The sequence below is a fragment of the Haliotis cracherodii genome, unplaced genomic scaffold, assembly GCF_022045235.1.
Source record: "Haliotis cracherodii isolate W230 unplaced genomic scaffold, xgHalCrac1.p SCAF_25, whole genome shotgun sequence".
NCBI lineage: Eukaryota > Metazoa > Mollusca > Gastropoda > Lepetellida > Haliotidae > Haliotis > Haliotis cracherodii.
This window is the reverse complement of record NW_027266281.1, coordinates 2329871-2350556: the sequence shown is the minus strand read 5'-3', so window position 1 is coordinate 2350556 and position 20686 is coordinate 2329871. Positions and strand designations below refer to the sequence as shown.

Below are 20686 nucleotides of genomic sequence, written 5' to 3'. Positions count from 1 at the left end.
CGTTCAAAGCGCTGGTCTTGTTAATAGATCAGCGTGCATTCCAATTGCTTTCTTATCTCCCTGAAAACACCCAGCATCCTTCACGCTCTAGAACTGTTTTCATACAAAGCTTCATAGGACGGCGTATCATCACATTGTTAACACACATTACGAGTAAATGAGTATGGTTTTACGCCGCTTTCGCAATATTCCAGCAATATCACGGCGAGGGACACCAGAAATGGGCTTCACACATTGTACCCATGTTGGGGTTGAAACCCGCGTCTTCGGCGTGACGAGCGAGCGCTTTACCCAGTAGGCTATCAGACCGCCCCAACACATTACGACCAAGATATGAGAATACATAGTGATCGGTGGATAAAGTGTTCAGTGTGCCATCTTCACGCCTATATATCTTTGTTTATGTCACAGTCAACTGGGTGTCCTCATTCAGCTGACAGATCCATTTTGGGTACTGATCAGAGGTGCTAAATGGCGTATCTTCCAAACTGATAGGCAGACTATCATTTCAATCGTGATAATCTATATAGTTTTCTGCAGTTAACATAATAAAATTATCAAAGACATATCTGATAGTCCTGAACCAAAACAGATGGCTGTGCTTAATGTAAACATATATTTTGGGACCAGACGTATCAGACAACTTGGAAAGTTAACGTCTGGGACCTCGAAATCAGTGACATCGTTATTAGCCTATCAAAAACGATAGCACACATACACGCACACACATACACATATAAACGAACAATTGATGTAATTAATATATACACATAAGAATTAATCAATCTCTACCTTTTTTCATGGGAATTCATTTATTAATGTTCATGAGTATAGCTAGTCATCGCGTATACATTAACTCGGAAATGATCTGATGATCTATACTATGAGAAAGTATAGAGGGCAAATACTCACCAATTGTCGTCAGCTGACACACATCGACAGGGATGGCACCCACTACATTCGCATCAACGATCTTCCATGTACCTGCATCTGCCACCCCAACACTGTGTATAGTGAGTGTAGAGTGTGTGGCGTTCATGGTTGCCCTGTATCCAGCCACGGGGTTGCAGCTGGGATTGCAGGTGGCGACATACCGGCCATCAGATGGTCGTACCCACAGAAAACGTGTGTACTTGCTTCTGTCACCTACAATTGTGTATTCTCTTCCAAAAAGAGCCACTCCCCCAGGACACGTGGAAGCTGAGTCTTGAACACAATTTGTACATAGATTTAGGACTAAATGAAACACAAAGTATGTTAAAGCTATTTTATATATTATATGATGCTCCAATTGTAGGTGTGCTGATACAATAGTGACATCTGCTGGAGACCAATGTCAAAATTACATGTTTATATGCAGGTGCAAGAGTTTTCGTTGAAGCTAGTGAAAGTATTGGATAATTAAAATATGTTTAATGCTATATCTGGTCAAACTTTAAAAAAAATAGATTTACAACAACATCTGCATGTACCTGCATAATACATGGTCATCATTAAACTTAATCTGCTTTGCTTGCATACATTCGATGCACGTTCAAAGCGCTGGTCTTGTTAATAGATCAGCGTGCATTCCAATTGCTTTCTTATCTCCCTGAAAACACCCAGCATCCTTCACGCTCTAGAACTGTTTTCATACAAAGCTTCATAGGACGGCGTATCATCACATTGTTAACACACATTACGAGTAAATGAGTATGGTTTTACGCCGGTTTTACGATATTCCAGCAATATCACGGCGAGGAACACCAGAAATGGGCTTCACACATTGTACCCATGTTGGGGATGAAACCCGCCTTCGGCGTGACGAGCGAGCACTTTACCCAGTAGGCTATCAGACCGCCCCAACACATTACGACCAAGATATGAGAATACATAGTGATCGGTGGATAAAGTGTTCAGTGTGCCATCTTCACGCCTATATATCTTTGTTTATGTCACAGTCAACTGGGTGTCCTCATTCAGCTGACAGATCCATTTTGGGTACTGATCAGAGGTGCTAAATGGCGTATCTTCCAAACTGATAGGCAGACTATCATTTCAATCGTGATAGTCTATATAATTTTCTGCAATTAACATAATACAATTATCAAAGACATATCTGATAGTCCTGAACCAAAACAGATGGCTGTGCTTAATGTAAACATATATTTTGGGACCAGACGTATCAGACAACTTGGAAAGTTAACGTCTGGGACCTCGAAATCAGTGACATTGTTATTAGACTATCAAAAACGATAGCACACACACACGCACACACATACACATACACACACGAACAATTGATGTAATTAATATATACACATAAGAATTAATCAATCACTACCTTTTTTTCATGGGAATTAATTTATTAATGTTCATGAGTATAGCTAGTCATCGCGTATACATTAACTCGGAAATGATCTGATGATCTATACTATGCCAAAGTACAGAGGGCAAATACTCACCAATTGTCGTCAGCTGACACACGTCAACAGGGATGGCACCCACTACATTCGCATCAACGATCTTCCATGTACCAGCATCTGCCACCCCAACACTGTGTATAGTGAGTGTAGAATGTGTGGCGTTCAAAGTTGCCCTGTATCCAGCCACGGGGCTGCAGCTGGGATTGCAGGTGACGACATACCGACCATCAGTTGGTCGTACCCACTTAAAGCCTGTATAGTTGCTTCTGTCACCTACTATTGTGTATTCTGTTCCAAGCAGACCGACACCCCCCGGACACGTGAAATCTGTGGGGATAACATGTTGAACACTAGTTATATAAATGATTGCTACAAAATGAAACGAAACTATTGGTGTGAAATTTAAGGTATTGCAAACATCCTGCTTCGGTTGTGGGTGTTGCTGACATGAGGAGCACCATCTTCTGGAGACCCTTGTCAACATTACATGTTCACGAAAGCAGGTGCAAGTTGAAACTATTGAAACCACATGGACTAAAAAAATAAAAGACGGTTAATACTATTCCCAGTGACAATGTCGAAAACTAATACTCACAAGTACATTTGATATATGGTTATCATTGAACTTGGTTAATATATCCAGGATATAAACATGTCCTACGAGAGATATGGTACACACAACTGAATTATTTGATAACCTCTTCATCGTAAAAAACACAGGAAACATGAACAAATCTAGTGTACAAATTTCGATGTATTGTGAAGATCAATAAATCAGGCTGCATTCCAGTTGCTTCCTAATCTCTCTGGAGAGTATACACACCAAGCATCATTGACGCTCTAGAATTGTTTTCACACAAAGCTTCTCAGAAGGAAAGTCTTGATTACACGTGCTGGTGCGCACTGGATACATTTTTTTCTTATTTTCTTTTGTTTTGTTTGTTGAATTGTTGTTTAACGCCGTACTCAGCATTATTCAAGCTGTATCGACAAGAGTTTCGAGTTTCGACAAGACAATCCAGTGATTGCCATCATGAGCATCGATGCAATTGCGATACGATGACATGCATCAACCAAGTCAGCGAGTCTGACCACCCGATCCCGTTAGTCGATTCTTAAGACAAGCACAGTCGCCGTGTACGGCAAGCATTGGTTGCTGGAGACCAAGTCTGTCCGTATCTGTACGGGCCTGACATGTACACCACAGTCTCTTTGTCTCTGGTTTCTTCTCATAACTGTTCAATCGTTTATTTTGTATTCTGGATCACTTCTTCAATTCAGACAGTTCTATACAGCACATCCGCGTGACCAGCAAGCCATTTGACTGGCTTTATATATACGTTGACTCGGCAGTAATCTGATTATGAATGATATATCTAAGTATACTGTGTATAATACTCACTATTTGTCTTTAGCTGACACACGTCGACAGGTTTAGCACTGGCATTGTTTGCGTCCCGTACGCTCCAGGTTCCAGCATCTGCCATCCCAACACTGTGTATAGTGAGTGTAGAGTGTGTGGCGTTCATGGTTGCCCTGTATCCAGCCACGGGGTTGCAGCTGGGATTGCAAGTGGCGACATACCAGTCATCAGATGGTCGTACCCACAGAAAACCTGTGTACTTGCTTCTGTCACCTACAATTGTGTATTGTCTTCCAAAAAGAGCCACTCCCCCAGGACACGTGGAAGCTGAGTCTTGAACACAATTTGTACAAAGGTTTAGGACTAAATGAAACACAATGTATGTTAAAGCTATTTTATATATTATGCTCCAACTGTAGGTGTGCTGATACAATAATGACATCTGCTTGAGACCATTCTCAAAATTACATGTTTATATGCAGGCGCAAGAGATTTCGTTGAAGCTAGTGAAAGTATTGGATAATTAAAATATGTTTAATACTATATCTGGTCAAGCTTTAAAACAAATTGATTTACAGCAACATCTGCATGTACCTGCATAATACATGGCCATCGTTAAACTTAATCTGCTTTGCTTGCATACATTCCAATATATATGACCAAGAGTATTGGTTTAAACATATTTGTATTCATTGAAATGAGTTGGGATTGGTGAACAAGCTTTACAGCTTATGTTAAGACCGCTCCCATACAACATATATTACATATTGAAATGAAGGATGTGACGTCATCGATATAGACATTATTTAAGTAATAAGTTTGTACATATTACATCAAATACAAATACAAAGTGAACATAAATAGAAAGTTAGGGCTTGTGTGTGTCTAACAAGTCGTTTGTAACAAAAGTAATAGTCAATCATGAGGTTTTTGTCTGCTTATTTTAATTATTAATTTGTGAAGAGCTGAAACGTGTTGTCTTGATGATGAAATCGTGGACGGATTCAACTAATTTCTGGTTTTCAGAGTGAGCAAGTTCATAGTTTCCGTTCATAATAGTATCCAGGTTATACCCGGTGGTGTAAAAATGCATATTAGGTCTTATCTGAGTAAAGTTACAGCAAGTAAAAAAATGATGTAAGGCGTTTTCACCCTGATATCCACAGGAGCAACACAGACTGTCAATTAAATGTCTCTTATAATACTTATCGGCGTTTAGGACGCTACAACCGAGTCTGAGGCGGCAGTGAACGATTTGACAGAATCGAGCGCCATAGCTAAGGCCAAAATGAGTCTTATTTTCGGTTTTCGTAATTAGGTTTGTAAATTCTGACAGACTACTTGACTCTTTGGACTTTGGTAGAGCATTCCATAAGTGTATTGTGTCTGGTAAAAAGGATTTGGCGTAAGAAGAAGTATGGCTATAAATTCCTTGTATTTCAGAACTGTTTTTTAAGTTATAGTTTGTAGTTACGGAGACAAAGTTTGGGATCAAATCACAAAGATAGCTTGGGAATTGGTTGTTATACATTCTAAAGAAGAAAGTTATTTTTTGGCAGTATCTTCTATCTTGCAAGGATTGAGATTTAGTTTCATTATAAAGTTTCTTATGACTTGTGCCACGAACGGCACCACATATACTTCTCAGGACATCAAGATGTAAGCTTTCTAATATACGCGATTGCTGAGACGTACAGTTATCCCAAATATGCGAACAATGGTCAAATGTTGGCAAGATATAGGACTTATACCTAGTATCCAAGGTTTTGCGTGATAATCGGTATTTAAAACTCCTCAGACAACTGATCATAGGTCGAACTTTTTGTACAATATCATTAATGTGATCAGTCCATGTACAGTCGCTTTGGAGTGTTACTCCTAAATGTTTATGACTTTTGACTTCTTTTATGATTGTTCCGTCCATATGTAGTTTCGGCTTTCGAGACGGTTTAGCTTTACGTGAGAATTGGATGGTTTCGGTCTTATTTGGCTTAAATGTAACCTGCCACTTACGGTATTACGGTATCATAGGTTCCTGGCGTGCCCAAGGGACGCAACTCTGCACAGCGAATCGCGGCGCCCAAGACGACTGGGCCACCCGAGCCCCCGTGAATATATGACCAACAGTATTATGACCATGGCTGTGCCAGCACCGTAACAGATACAGACTCAATACCTTGTTTTGGCAGTTACATGGTTGGCAGTCTGTTTTGTCATTACATTCACACGACATTGATGTACACAACCGTTCAAACGAATAATTTTCAAAATTATCCGTCGACTGCATTTAAAGATTTAAAGCTATTAGATGCATGCTACTTGTTTCTAATGTCCTAGCATTTATGCAAAGGATGGAGTGATTTGAATTAATCAGTTGCTACCTTTTCCACGCGAATTTTTTAATGTTCATGAGTATAGATGGTCATCGCCTATACATTAACTCGGAAATGATCTGATGATCTATACTATGACAAAGTATAGAGGGCAAATACTCACAAATTGTCGCTAGCTGACACACGTCGACAGGAATGGCACCCACTACATTCGCATCAACGATCTTCCATGTACCAGCATCTGCCACCCCAACACTGTGTATAGTGAGTGTAGAGTGTGTGGCGTTCATATTTGCCCTGTATCCAGCCACGGGGCTGCAGATTGGGTTGCAGGTGACGACATACAGGCCATCTGTTGGTCGTACCCATATAAAGGCTGTATAGCTGCTTCTGTCACCTGCTATTGTGTATTCTGTTCCAAGCAGACTGACACCCCCCGGACACGTGGAATCTGTGGGGATAACATTTTGAACACTAGTTATACAAAATGAAACGAAACTATTGGAGGATAGTCTCGATTACACGTGCTAGTGCGTACTGGATGTATTTTTTTTTTAGTTTCTTTGTTTTGTTTGTTGAATTGTTGTTTAACGCCGTACTCAGCATTATTCAAGCTGTATCGCAGCAGTCTGTAAATAATCGAGTTTCGACAAGACAATCCAGTGATTGACATCATGAGCATCGATGCAATTGCGATACGATGACATGCATCAACCAAGTCAGCGAGCCTGACCACCCGATCCCGTTAGTCGATTCTTACGACAAACACAGTCGCCGTGTACGGCAAGCATGGGTTGCTGGAGACCAAGTCTGTCCGTATCTCCATGGGCGTGACATATACACCACATTCTCCTTGTCTCTGCTTTTTTCTCATAACTGTTCAATCGTTTATTTTGTATTCTGGATCACTTCTTCAATTCAGACAGTTCTATACAGCACATCCGTGTGACCAGCAAGCCATTTGACTGGCTTTATATATACGTTGACTCGGCAATAATCTGATTATGTATGATATATCTAAGTATACTGAGCATAATACTCACCAGTTGCCTTTAGCTGACACACGTCGACAGGTTTAGCACTGGCATCGTTTACGTCCCGTATGCTCCAGGTTCCAGCATCTGCCGGCTGGACACTGTATATAGTGAGTGTAGAGTGTGTTGCGTTCATCGTTGCACTGTATCCAGACACAGGGCTACAGCTGGGGTTGCAAGTTACGACATTCAGTGAAACCCTGTTAATTAGAAAATGAAGGAACCTGGGAATAATCTCGACACAACAGGTTTCTTGTTAACCAAGTACGACTTATGCTACAAGGGAATCACCTGCATCACGACATTTATGCATTGTTAAACGCATCTTCATTGATATGAGACACTCATAAAAACTAAATTAATAGTCGTGAGGTTGACAAGGTTATGTGGCAATATAACATATTGTTGAACAAAGATTGTAACTGTATTACATTGCTTCTGTTTAGATTCAGTAGAAGTTCATTCTATTGTATTTGGACAATGATTAGTTGCCAGTTGTTTGGTTGGTTGTTTAACGCCGCACTCAGTAATATTCCAGCTATATTGCGGCGGTCTGTAAATAATCGAGTCTGGACCAGACCATCCAGTGATTGACATCATGAGCATCGATCCACGTAATTGGGATCGATGACATGCATTAACCAAGTCAGCGATCCTGACCACCCGATACCGTTTGTCCCCTTTTACGACAAGCATAGTCGCCTTTTACGGCAAGCATGGGTTGCTGAAGACCTATTCTAAACCGGAATCTTCTCGGGTCTAGTTGTCAGTAAAGGAGTACTATATCATGTAAGTAGTGGTGAGGAGGTAAATATATTTAGATTGGATAATCTGTAAACTTCCGGTATGAATGGATCTTAAGCGATATAGAAACATGTCGAATATTATGTGATGTGCTGGTGACACTGGACTGGTCTAGCACTGTGTTGAAAATGCTGGAAGCTGGTTCGACTATATCAGTGAGTCCCTGTCTCATCTCACTTTTCACCTTGATGTTCAGCCCCGGCCTATGTAGGAAGCCTGACTACTGTTTCAGCAAGGTTCTTGCCGTGGTCATTTTAACTGCTCTCTCTGTATACTGCTATTGAATATTGTACTACCACTGAATTGTGTATTGCCATTTAATTGTTGGCAGGTAATTTGTATTGATGTGCAAACCTAGCTAGTTTTGGTATACAATTGTTGATTGTATACCATTGGTTGGTTGTTTGTTGGCTTCAATTGTTTGCTTGACAACGGTATAAGGATTTATACCAAAACGTCACTTTTTATGGTATTAATTCAGTTGTTTTCCACAAAATTGTGTCTACCTTGTTGGCTTCAAACTAAATAATTTTACGTACACATCTCTGGGTTAACAGAGTGTTCCAATTTGAGAATCGATACGTTCGATACGGAACAACAATCTGTATTACATGTTAAAATTTTAATCCAATTTTCATCACCTCTTCTCAATACATTTTTTATGTTTAATACCTCACTACATCCAATCATTAGCGGTATGAACTAAACATGTACTCATTGTGGATTAGGGATTAACAGGACAGTGTGTGTCGGATGGGGATTAGCACTTGCAATCCTCTGGTGACTACTCAACTGGTTGGTTGGTTAGTTGGTTTGTTGTTTAAGGCCACACTCAGCAATATTCCAGCTATAATGCGGCGATCCGTAAATAATCGAGTATGGACCAGACCATCCAGTGAGTGACATCATGAGCATCGATGTAATTGGGATACAATGACAGTCATTAACCAAGTCAGCGAGCCTGACCATCCGATCCCGCTAGTCGCCTCTTACGACAAGCATAGTCGCCTTTTACGGCAAGCATGGGTTGCTGAAGACCTATTCTACCCCGGATCTTCAGGGGTCCTTCTCAGCTGAGTTGTGGTGGCTATCACACTGACTGCTATTCTAGTTATCAAGTTCAATTAACTATGTGACATGTTTCTGAGGTGCAATGAATGTATCGATTTTTTTGTAAACTTCATTGGTTCTACTTATCACATCAAAAAATGATAAGTATATATAGAGAATCACGGGAACAAATGAAAGTATCTATATAAGAGGACTTTCCACGTATAATGTTTCTCTCTCGAGAATTCACTGTACCTGCCATCAGATGGTCGTGTCCATACAAAGCCTGGAAAGTTGCTTCTGTCTTCCAAAAAGAGCCACTCCCCCAGGACACGTGGAAGCTGAGTCTTGAACACAATTTGTACAAAGGTTTAGGACTAAATGAAACACAACGTATGTTAAAGCTATTTTATATATTATGCTCCAATTGTAGGTGTGCTGATACAATAATGACATCTGCTTGAGACCATTCTCAAAATTACATGTTTATATGCAGGCGCAAGAGATACTGTTGAAGCTAGTGAAAGTATTGGATAATTAAAATATGTTTAATACTATATCTGGTCAAGCTTTAAAACAAATTGATTTACAGCAACATCTGCATGTACCTGCATAATACATGGCCATCGTTAAACTTAATCTGCTTTGCTTGCATACATTCCAATATATAGAGGGCAAATACTCACAAATTGTCGCTAGCTGACACACGTCGACAGGGATGGCACCCACTACATTCGCATCAACGATCTTCCATGTACCAGCATCTGCCACCCCAACACTGTGTATAGTGAGTGTAGAGTGTGTGGCGTTCATATTTGCCCTGTATCCAGCCACGGGGCTGCAGATTGGGTTGCAGGTGACGACATACAGGCCATCTGTTGGTCGTACCCATATAAAGGCTGTATAGCTGCTTCTGTCACCTGCTATTGTGTATTCTGTTCCAAGCAGACTGACACCCCCCGGACACGTGGAATCTGTGGGGATAACATTTTGAACACTAGTTATACAAAATGAAACGAAACTATTGGAGGATAGTCTCGATTACACGTGCTAGTGCGTACTGGATGTATTTTTTTTTTAGTTTCTTTGTTTTGTTTGTTGAATTGTTGTTTAACGCCGTACTCAGCATTATTCAAGCTGTATCGCAGCAGTCTGTAAATAATCGAGTTTCGACAAGACAATCCAGTGATTGACATCATGAGCATCGATGCAATTGCGATACGATGACATGCATCAACCAAGTCAGCGAGCCTGACCACCCGATCCCGTTAGTCGATTCTTATGACAAGCACAGTCGCCGTGTACGGCAAGCATGGGTTGCTGGAGACCAAGTCTGTCCGTATCTCCATGGGCGTGACATATACACCACATTCTCCTTGTCTCTGCTTTCTTCTCATAACTGTTCAATCGTTTATTTTGTATTCTGGATCACTTCTTCAATTCAGACAGTTCTATACAGCACATCCGTGTGACCAGCAAGCCATTTGACTGGCTTTATATATACGTTGACTCGGCAATAATCTGATTATGTATGATATATCTAAGTATACTGTGCATAATACTCACCAGTTGCCTTTAGCTGACACACGTCGACAGGTTTAGCACTGGCATCGTTTACGTCCCGTATGCTCCAGGTTCCAGCATCTGCCGGCTGGACACTGTATATAGTGAGTGTAGAGTGTGTTGCGTTCATCGTTGCACTGTATCCAGACACAGGGCTACAGCTGGGGTTGCAAGTTACGACATTCAGTGAAACCCTGTTAATTAGAAAATGAAGGAACCTGGGAATAATCTCGACACAACAGGTTTCTTGTTAACCAAGTACGACTTATGCTACAAGGGAATCACCTGCATCACGACATTTATGCATTGTTAAACGCATCTTCATTGATATGAGACACTCATAAAAACTAAATTAATAGTCGTGAGGTTGACAAGGTTATGTGGCAATATAACATATTGTTGAACAAAGATTGTAACTGTATTACATTGCTTCTGTTGAGATTCAGTAGAAGTTCATTCTATTGTATTTGGACAATGATTAGTTGCCAGTTGTTTGGTTGGTTGTTTAACGCCGCACTCAGTAATATTCCAGCTATATTGCGGCGGTCTGTAAATAATCGAGTCTGGACCAGACCATCCAGTGATTGACATCATGAGCATCGATCCACGTAATTGGGATCGATGACATGCATTAACCAAGTCAGCGATCCTGACCACCCGATACCGTTTGTCCCCTTTTACGACAAGCATAGTCGCCTTTTACGGCAAGCATGGGTTGCTGAAGACCTATTCTAAACCGGAATCTTCTCGGGTCTAGTTGTCAGTAAAGGAGTACTATATCATGTAAGTAGTGGTGAGGAGGTAAATATATTTAGATTGGATAATCTGTAAACTTCCGGTATGAATGGATATTAAGCGATATAGAAACATGTCGAATATTATGTGATGTGCTGGTGACACTGGACTGGTCTAGCACTGTGTTGAAAATGCTGGAAGCTGGTTCGACTATATCAGTGAGTCCCTGTCTCATCTCACTTTTCACCTTGATGTTCAGCCCCGGCCTATGTAGGAAGCCTGACTACTGTTTCAGCAAGGTTCTTGCCGTGGTCATTTTAACTGCTCTCTCTGTATACTGCTATTGAATATTGTACTACCACTGAATTGTGTATTGCCATTTAATTGTTGGCAGGTAATTTGTATTGATGTGCAAACCTAGCTAGTTTTGGTATACAATTGTTGATTGTATACCATTGGTTGGTTGTTTGTTGGCTTCAATTGTTTGCTTGACAACGGTATAAGGATTTATACCAAAACGTCACTTTTTATGGTATTAATTCAGTTGTTTTCCACAAAATTGTGTCTACCTTGTTGGCTTCAAACTAAATAATTTTACGTACACATCTCTGGGTTAACAGAGTGTTCCAATTTGAGAATCGATACGTTCGATACGGAACAACAATCTGTATTACATGTTAAAATTTTAATCCAATTTTCATCACCTCTTCTCAATACATTTTTTATGTTTAATACCTCACTACATCCAATCATTAGCGGTATGAACTAAACATGTACTCATTGTGGATTAGGGATTAACAGGACAGTGTGTGTCGGATGGGGATTAGCACTTGCAATCCTCTGGTGACTACTCAACTGGTTGGTTGGTTAGTTGGTTTGTTGTTTAAGGCCACACTCAGCAATATTCCAGCTATAATGCGGCGATCCGTAAATAATCGAGTATGGACCAGACCATCCAGTGAGTGACATCATGAGCATCGATGTAATTGGGATACAATGACAGTCATTAACCAAGTCAGCGAGCCTGACCATCCGATCCCGCTAGTCGCCTCTTACGACAAGCATAGTCGCCTTTTACGGCAAGCATGGGTTGCTGAAGACCTATTCTACCCCGGATCTTCAGGGGTCCTTCTCAGCTGAGTTGTGGTGGCTATCACACTGACTGCTATTCTAGTTATCAAGTTCAATTAACTATGTGACATGTTTCTGAGGTGCAATGAATGTATCGATTTTTTTGTAAACTTCATTGGTTCTACTTATCACATCAAAAAATGATAAGTATATATAGAGAATCACGGGAACAAATGAAAGTATCTATATAAGAGGACTTTCCACGTATAATGTTTCTCTCTCGAGAATTCACTGTACCTGCCATCAGATGGTCGTGTCCATACAAAGCCTGGAAAGTTGCTTCTGTCTTCCAAAAAGAGCCACTCCCCCAGGACACGTGGAAGCTGAGTCTTGAACACAATTTGTACAAAGGTTTAGGACTAAATGAAACACAACGTATGTTAAAGCTATTTTATATATTATGCTCCAATTGTAGGTGTGCTGATACAATAATGACATCTGCTTGAGACCATTCTCAAAATTACATGTTTATATGCAGGCGCAAGAGATACTGTTGAAGCTAGTGAAAGTATTGGATAATTAAAATATGTTTAATACTATATCTGGTCAAGCTTTAAAACAAATTGATTTACAGCAACATCTGCATGTACCTGCATAATACATGGCCATCGTTAAACTTAATCTGCTTTGCTTGCATACATTCCAATATATATGACCAAGAGTATTGGTTTAAACATATTTGTATTCATTGAAATGAGTTGGGATTGGTGAACAAGCTTTACAGCTTATGTTAAGACCGCTCCCATACAACATATATTACATATTGAAATGAAGGATGTGACGTCATCGATATAGACATTATTTAAGTAATAAGTTTGTACATATTACATCAAATACAAATACAAAGTGAACATAAATAGAAAGTTAGGGCTTGTGTGTGTCTAACAAGTCGTTTGTAACAAAAGTAATAGTCAATCATGAGGTTTTTGTCTGCTTATTTTAATTATTAATTTGTGAAGAGCTGAAACGTGTTGTCTTGATGATGAAATCGTGGACGGATTCAACTAATTTCTGGTTTTCAGAGTGAGCAAGATCATAGTTTCCATTCATAATAGTATCCAGGTTATAGCCGGTGGTGTAAAAATGCATATTAGGTCTTATCTGAGTAAAGTTACAGCAAGTAAAAAAATGATGTAAGGCGTTTTCACTCTGATATCCACAGGAGCAACACGGACTGTCAATTAAATGTCTCTTATAATACTTATCGGCGTTTAGGTCGCTACAACCGAGTCTGAGGCGGCAGTGAACGATTTGACAGAATCGAGCGCCATAGCTAAGGTCAAAATGAGTCTTATTTTCGGTTTTCGTAATTAGGTTTGTAAATTCTGACTGACTACTTGACTCTTTGGACTTTGGTTGAGCATTCCCTAAGTGTATTGTGTCTGGTAAAAAGGATTTGGTGTAAGAAGAAGTACGGCTATAAATTCCTTGTATTTCAGAACTGTTTTTTAAGTTATAGTTTGTAGTTACGGAGACAAAGTATGGGATCAAATCACAAAGATAGCTTGGGAATTGGTTGTTATACATTCTAAAGAAGAAAGTTATTTTTTGGCAGTATCTTCTATCTTGCAAGGATTGAGATTTAGTTTCATTATAAAGTTTCTTATGACTTGTGCCACGAACGGCACCACATATACTTCTCAGGACATCAAGATGTAAGCTTTCTAATATACGCGATTGCTGAGACGTACAGTTACCCCAAATATGCGAACAATGGTCAAATGTTGGCAAGATATAGGACTTATACCTAGTATCCAAGGTTTTGCGTGATAATCGGTATTTAAAACTCCTCAGACAACTGATCATAGGTCGAACTTTTTGTACAATATCATTAATGTGATCAGTCCATGTACAGTCGCTTTGGAGTGTTACTCCTAAATGTTTATGACTTTTGACTTCTTTTATGATTGTTCCGTCCATATTAAGTTTTGGCTTTCGAGACGGTTTAGCTTTACGTGAGAATTGGATGGTTTCGGTCTTATTTGGCTTAAATTTAACCTGCCACTTACGGTATTACGGTATCATAGGTTCCTGGCGTGCCCAAGGGACGCAACTCTGCACAGCGAATCGCGGCGCCCAAGACGACTGGGCCACCCGAGCCCCCGTGAATATATGACCAACAGTATTATGACCATGGCTGTGCCAGCACCGTAACAGATACAGACTCAATACCTTGTTTTGGCAGTTACATGGTTGGCAGTCTGTTTTGTCATTACATTCACACGACATTGATGTACACAACCGTTCAAAACGAATAATTTTCATAATTATCCGTCGACTGCATTTAAAGATTTAAAGCTATTAGATGCATGCTACTTGTTTCTAATGTCCTAGCATTTATGCAAAGGATGGAGTGATTTGCACAACTGAAAATATGTCTGTGGATGCCCAATCTATGTTGACGTTATTTCGAAAACTTCCGTTGTGTCTTTTCAACATACATCAATCCCTAAAGGGTACGTTGAATGTCATAGATTGTGTTTGTTTAATTTGACATGACATGTTCTATGCCCAAATGTGTTAGATTTGAATCACACACACACAGACACACACACAGACAGACAGACAGACAGACAGACAGACACACACACACACACACACACACACACACACACACACACACACACACACACACACACACACACACACAAGAATTAATCAGTTGCTACCTTTTTCACGCGAATTTTTTAATGTTCATGAGTATAGCTAGTCATCGCCTATACATCAACTCAGAAATGATCTGATGATCGAAACTATGACAAAGTATAGAGGGCAAATACTCACAAATTGTCGCTAGCTGACACACGTCGACAGGGATGGCACCCACTACATTCGCATCAACGATCTTCCATGTACCAGCATCTGCCACCCCAACACTGTGTATAGTGAGTGTAGAGTGTGTGGCGTTCAAAGTTGCCCTGTATCCAGCCACGGGGCTGCAGATTGGGTTGCAGGTGACGACATACAGGCCATCAGTTGGTCGTACCCATATAAAGGCTGTATAGCTGCTTCTGTCACCTGCTATTGTGTATTCTGTTCCAAGCAGACCGACACCCCCAGGACACGTGGAATCTGTGGGGATAACATGTTGAACACTAGTTATACAAAATGAAACGAAACTATTGGAGGATAGTCTCGATTACACGTGCTAGTGCGTAATGGATGTATTTTTTTTTTAGTTTCTTTGTTTTGTTTGTTGAATTGTTGTTTAACGCCGTACTCAGCATTATTCAAGCTGTATCGCAGCAGTCTGTAAATAATCGAGTTTCGACAAGACAATCCAGTGATTGACATCATGAGCATCGATGCAATTGCGATACGATGACATGCATCAACCAAGTCAGCGAGCCTGACCACCCGATCCCGTTAGTCGATTCTTACGACAAACACAGTCGCCGTGTACGGCAAGCATGGGTTGCTGGAGACCAAGTCTGTCCGTATCTCCATGGGCCTGACATGTACACCACATTCTCCTTGTCTCTGCTTTTTTCTCATAACTGTTCAATCGTTTATTTTGTATTCTGGATCACTTCTTCAATTCAGACAGTTCTATACAGCACATCCGTGTGACCAGCAAGCCATTTGACTGGCTTTATATATACGTTGACTGGCAATAATCTGATTATGTATGATATATCTAAGTATACTGTGCATAATACTCACCAGTTGCCTTTAGCTGACACACGTCGACAGGTTTAGCACTGGCATCGTTTACGTCCCGTATGCTCCAGGTTCCAGCATCTGCCGGCTGGACACTGTATATAGTGAGTGTAGAGTGTGTTGCGTTCCTCGTTGCACTGTATCCCGACACAGGGCTACAGCTGGGGTTGCAAGTTACGACATTCAGTGAAACCCTGTTAATTAGAAAATGAAGGAACCTGGGAATAATCTCGACACAACAGGTTTCTTGTTAACCAAGTACGACTTATGCTACAAGGGAATCACCTGCATCACGATATTTATGCATTGTTAAACGCATCTTCATTGATATGAGACACTCATAAAAACTAAAATAATAGTCATGAGGTTGACAAGGTTATGTGGCAATGTAATATATTGTTGAACAAAGATTGTAACTGTATTACATTGCTTCTGTTGAGATTCAGTAGAAGTTCATTCTATTGTATTTGGACAATGATTAGTTGCCAGTTGTTTGGTTGGTTGTTTAACGCCGCACTCAGTAATATTCCAGCTATATTGCGGCGGTCTGTAAATAATCGAGTCTGGACCAGACCATCCAGTGAATGACATCATGAGCATCGATCCACGTAATTGGGATCGATGACATGCATCAACCAAGTCAGCGAGCCTGACCACCCGATCCCGTTTGTCCCCTTTTACGACAAGCATAGTCGCCTTTTACGGCAAGCATGGGTTGCTGAAGACCTATTCTAAACCGGAATCTTCTCGGGTCTAGTAGTCAGTAAAGGAGTACTATATCATGTAAGTAGTGGTGAGGAGGTAAATATATTTAGATCGGATAATCTGTAAACTTCCGGTATGAATGGATCTTAAGCGATATAGAAACATGTCGAATATTCTGTGATGTGCTGGTGACACTGGACTGGTCTAGCACTGTGTTGAAAATGCTGGAAGCTGGTTCGACTATATCAGTGAGTCACTGTCTCATCTCACTTTTCACCTTGATGTTCAGCCCCGGCTTATGTAAGAAGCCTGACTACTGTTTCAGCAAGGTTCTTGCCGTGGTCATTTTAACTGCTCTCTCTGTATACTGCTATTGAATATTGTACCACCACTCAATTGTGTATTGCCATTTAATTGTGGGGCAGGTAATTTGTATTGATGTGCAAACCTAGCTAGTTTTGGTATACAATTGTTGATTGTATACCATTAGTTGGTTGTTTGTTGGCTTCAATTGTTTGCTTGATAACGGTATAAGGATTTATACCAAAACGTCACTTTTTATTGTATTAATTAAGTTGTTTTCCACAAAATTGTGTCTACCTTGTTGGCTTCAAACTAAATTATTTTACGCACACATCTCTGGGTTAACAGAGTGTTCCAATTTGAGAATCGATACGTAACAACAATCTGTATTACATGTTAACATTTTAATACAATTTTCATCACCTCTTCTCAATACATTTTTGATGTTTAATACCTCACTACATCCAATCATTAGCGATATGAACTAAACATGTACTCATTGTGGATTAGGGATTAACAGGACAGTGTGTGTCGGATGTGGATAAGCACTTGGTTGGATGGTTAGTTGGTTTGTTGTTTAACGCCACACTTAGCAATATTCCAACTGTATTGCTGCGGTTTGTGAATAATCGAGTATGGACCAGACAATCTAGTGAGTGACATCATGAGCATCGATGTAATTGGGATACAATAACATGCACCAAGTCAACGAGCCTGACCATCCGATCCCGCTAGTCGCCTCTTACGACAAGCATAGTCGCCTTTTACGGCAAGCATGGGTTGCTGAAGACCTATTCTACCCCGGATCTTCAGGGGTCCTACTCAGCTGAGTTGTGGTGGCTACCACACTGCTATTCTAGTTATCAAGTTAAATTAACTATGTGACATGTTTCTGAGGAGCAATGAGTGTATCGATTTTGTTTGTAAACTTCATTGGTTCTACTTATCACATCAAAAAATGATAAGTATATAGAGAGAATCACGGGAACAAAGGAAAGTATCTATATAGGAGGACTTTCCACGTATAATGTTTCTCTCTCGAGAATTCACTGTACCTGCCATCATGTGGTCGTGCCCATACAAAGCCTGGAAAGTTGCTTCTGTCATCTACAATTGTGTATTGTCTTCCAAAAAGAGCCACTCCCCCAGGACACGTGGAAGCTGAGTCTTGAACACAATTTGTACAAAGGTTTAGGACTAAATGAAACACAATGTATGTTAAAGCTATTTTATATATTATATTATGCTCCAATTGTAGGTATGCTGATACAATAGTGACATCTGCTGGAGACCATTGTCAAAATTACATGTTGATATGCAGACGCAAGAGTTATTGTTGAAGCTAGTGAAAGTATTGGATAATTAAAATATGTTTAATACTATATCTGGTCAAGCTTTAAAAAAAATAGATTTACAACAGCATCCGCATGTACCTGCATAATACATGGTCATCATTAAACTTAATCTGCTTTGCTTGCATTCATTCGATGCACGTTCAAAGCGCTGGTCTTGTTAATAGATCAGCGTGCATTCCAATTGCTTTCTTATCTCCCTGAAAACACCCAGCATCCTTCACGCTCTAGATATGATTGCATACAAAGCTTCATAGGACGGCGTTGATAGGTTTGGCCTTATTTTTTGTTGGTTAATGGAAACAAACGCCAAATGCCATAAAATTACGTACAATCTATGTGTTTTCAAATCACTTACAAACATAATTGCAAGATGATACAATCAAAACAGATGGCTGTGCTTAAAGTAAAGATATGTTTTAGGACCAGCTGTATCAGACAACTTTGAAAGTTAACGGCTGGAACCTCTCCGATGCACACCCCTCTTGAATGTGGATGGGAAACACACACAAAGTTGGACAAATTCTTCATTAATGTTACACTACATTTTGGAAAATTACCATGAAATCACACCTGATTTGACTGCAGCAAATTAATTTTATTAGCCAGGAGCCTTTGCTACAGATAGACACCACCCAAACTAATAAATATTCCAATATCGTTCTGAGTTTAGGGATGAAGTACACTTTTTTTTAAACCTGTTGATCCCCCTGTGAAAATATCTCCGTCAATGCAAAATAATATTGAAATTCTCATAAAAATTAATAAGTCAGCAATGATATCTTCACAGACATAGAGGTTATCAAGCGAGTGTGTTTGGGGATGGTAAATATCCTGCATTAGGAATAAACATTGTATTAAGCGAGCCTTAGCGAGCTAAATACATAGTGTTTATTCTTAATACAGGATATTTACCATCCCTAAACACACAAGCGTGATAACCTCTTTATCAAATAATGTCATTCTTCAATTTTGTGATTGAAAATCGCTTCCCCTCACTCACAAACATTACCTAAACAATGCGAGTTTTCCTGGAATGCGCGCATTAATATTTATTACGTCACAGGGTAGGTGATGTGTCAGTCGGACTGTGACAGTAGCCAATATAGTTCAAACTGAAATCTGTTTCATATACAGTGGCGAAGCAACATATACACAAAACAACAATTGTTTTTACTTGCCTTTCGCGACAGTACATCGGTCTGTCTGCTAGAGTAACTGCCCTTTGTCAAAGGGAAGCTACTCTAACCCTAGTCTATGAGACATCACGGCCAGTGATTGTTCACAGTCAGCCTGTTCTGTCATAACGTTAAGAGTGAGTGAGTGAGTGAGTATGGTTTTACACCGCCTTTTTTTGGCAATATTCCAGCAATATCACGGCGGGGGACACCAGGAATGGGCTTCACACATTGTACCCATGTCGGGAATCGAACCCGGGTCTTCGGCGTGACGAGCGAACGCTTTAACCACTAGGCTACCCGACCGCCCCATAACGTTAAGAAGTGTAGTCAGATGTACACACAGCGACAAAACGAAACAAGGTAACAATTCATACATATTTCGCCTAAACCCAACTATTCATATTTGTGGAAAAGGTTTCAAGCCGCAGAGGTCTACAAACACAGATATGGCTTCTGATCCTGCTTGGCTAGGCCTAGTGCCCTTGCAAAATTGTTTCGAAATTTATATCTCTAAAGTTGCCAAAACTTATAAAATGCCTTAGTTCGCAGTTCGACACTAACTTTCAGTATATAAGACTGTTTTTTTTAATAATTGTATCAATTATCCCTGTAGTTTATCCAGATTCACGATGGTTAATTCTGAATCGATGGCCGAATGACAAGTGCGACGCCATGTTTGTTTATAAACACTGAAAGTAGTCCCTACTTGACCTTTGATATTTGCATCTCTATCCGCATATGACCCCAACGGATATCGTTTTTATCCTTTGACTTTATCCTGCCCAGAAACCTACCCATTATATGATAATCACAAATATTCAAGATCAGTGAAATCGTTATTAGCCTATCAGAAACAATGGAAACAAATGCAAATATTTGGTTACCAATCGCCATTAAATTACTTACAATTTATATATTTTCAAATTACTTACAAACATAATTGCAAGTTGATAAAACATAATTAATCATCACGAAAATATTAAACATACTTACCATTGATGAAAGACAGAGTCAGAACCAGTAAGATAAGTAAATCTACTTCATTGTGTTTAACCATCATTTTCTCC

The 20686-nt window shown here is 39.9% G+C and overlaps 1 pseudogene; it reads right to left on the bottom strand.

Moving 5' to 3' along the window:
* The window catches only part of LOC139472782 (uncharacterized), a 94356-nt pseudogene that overhangs the window by 41936 nt on the left and 31734 nt on the right, over positions 1 to 20686 (bottom strand).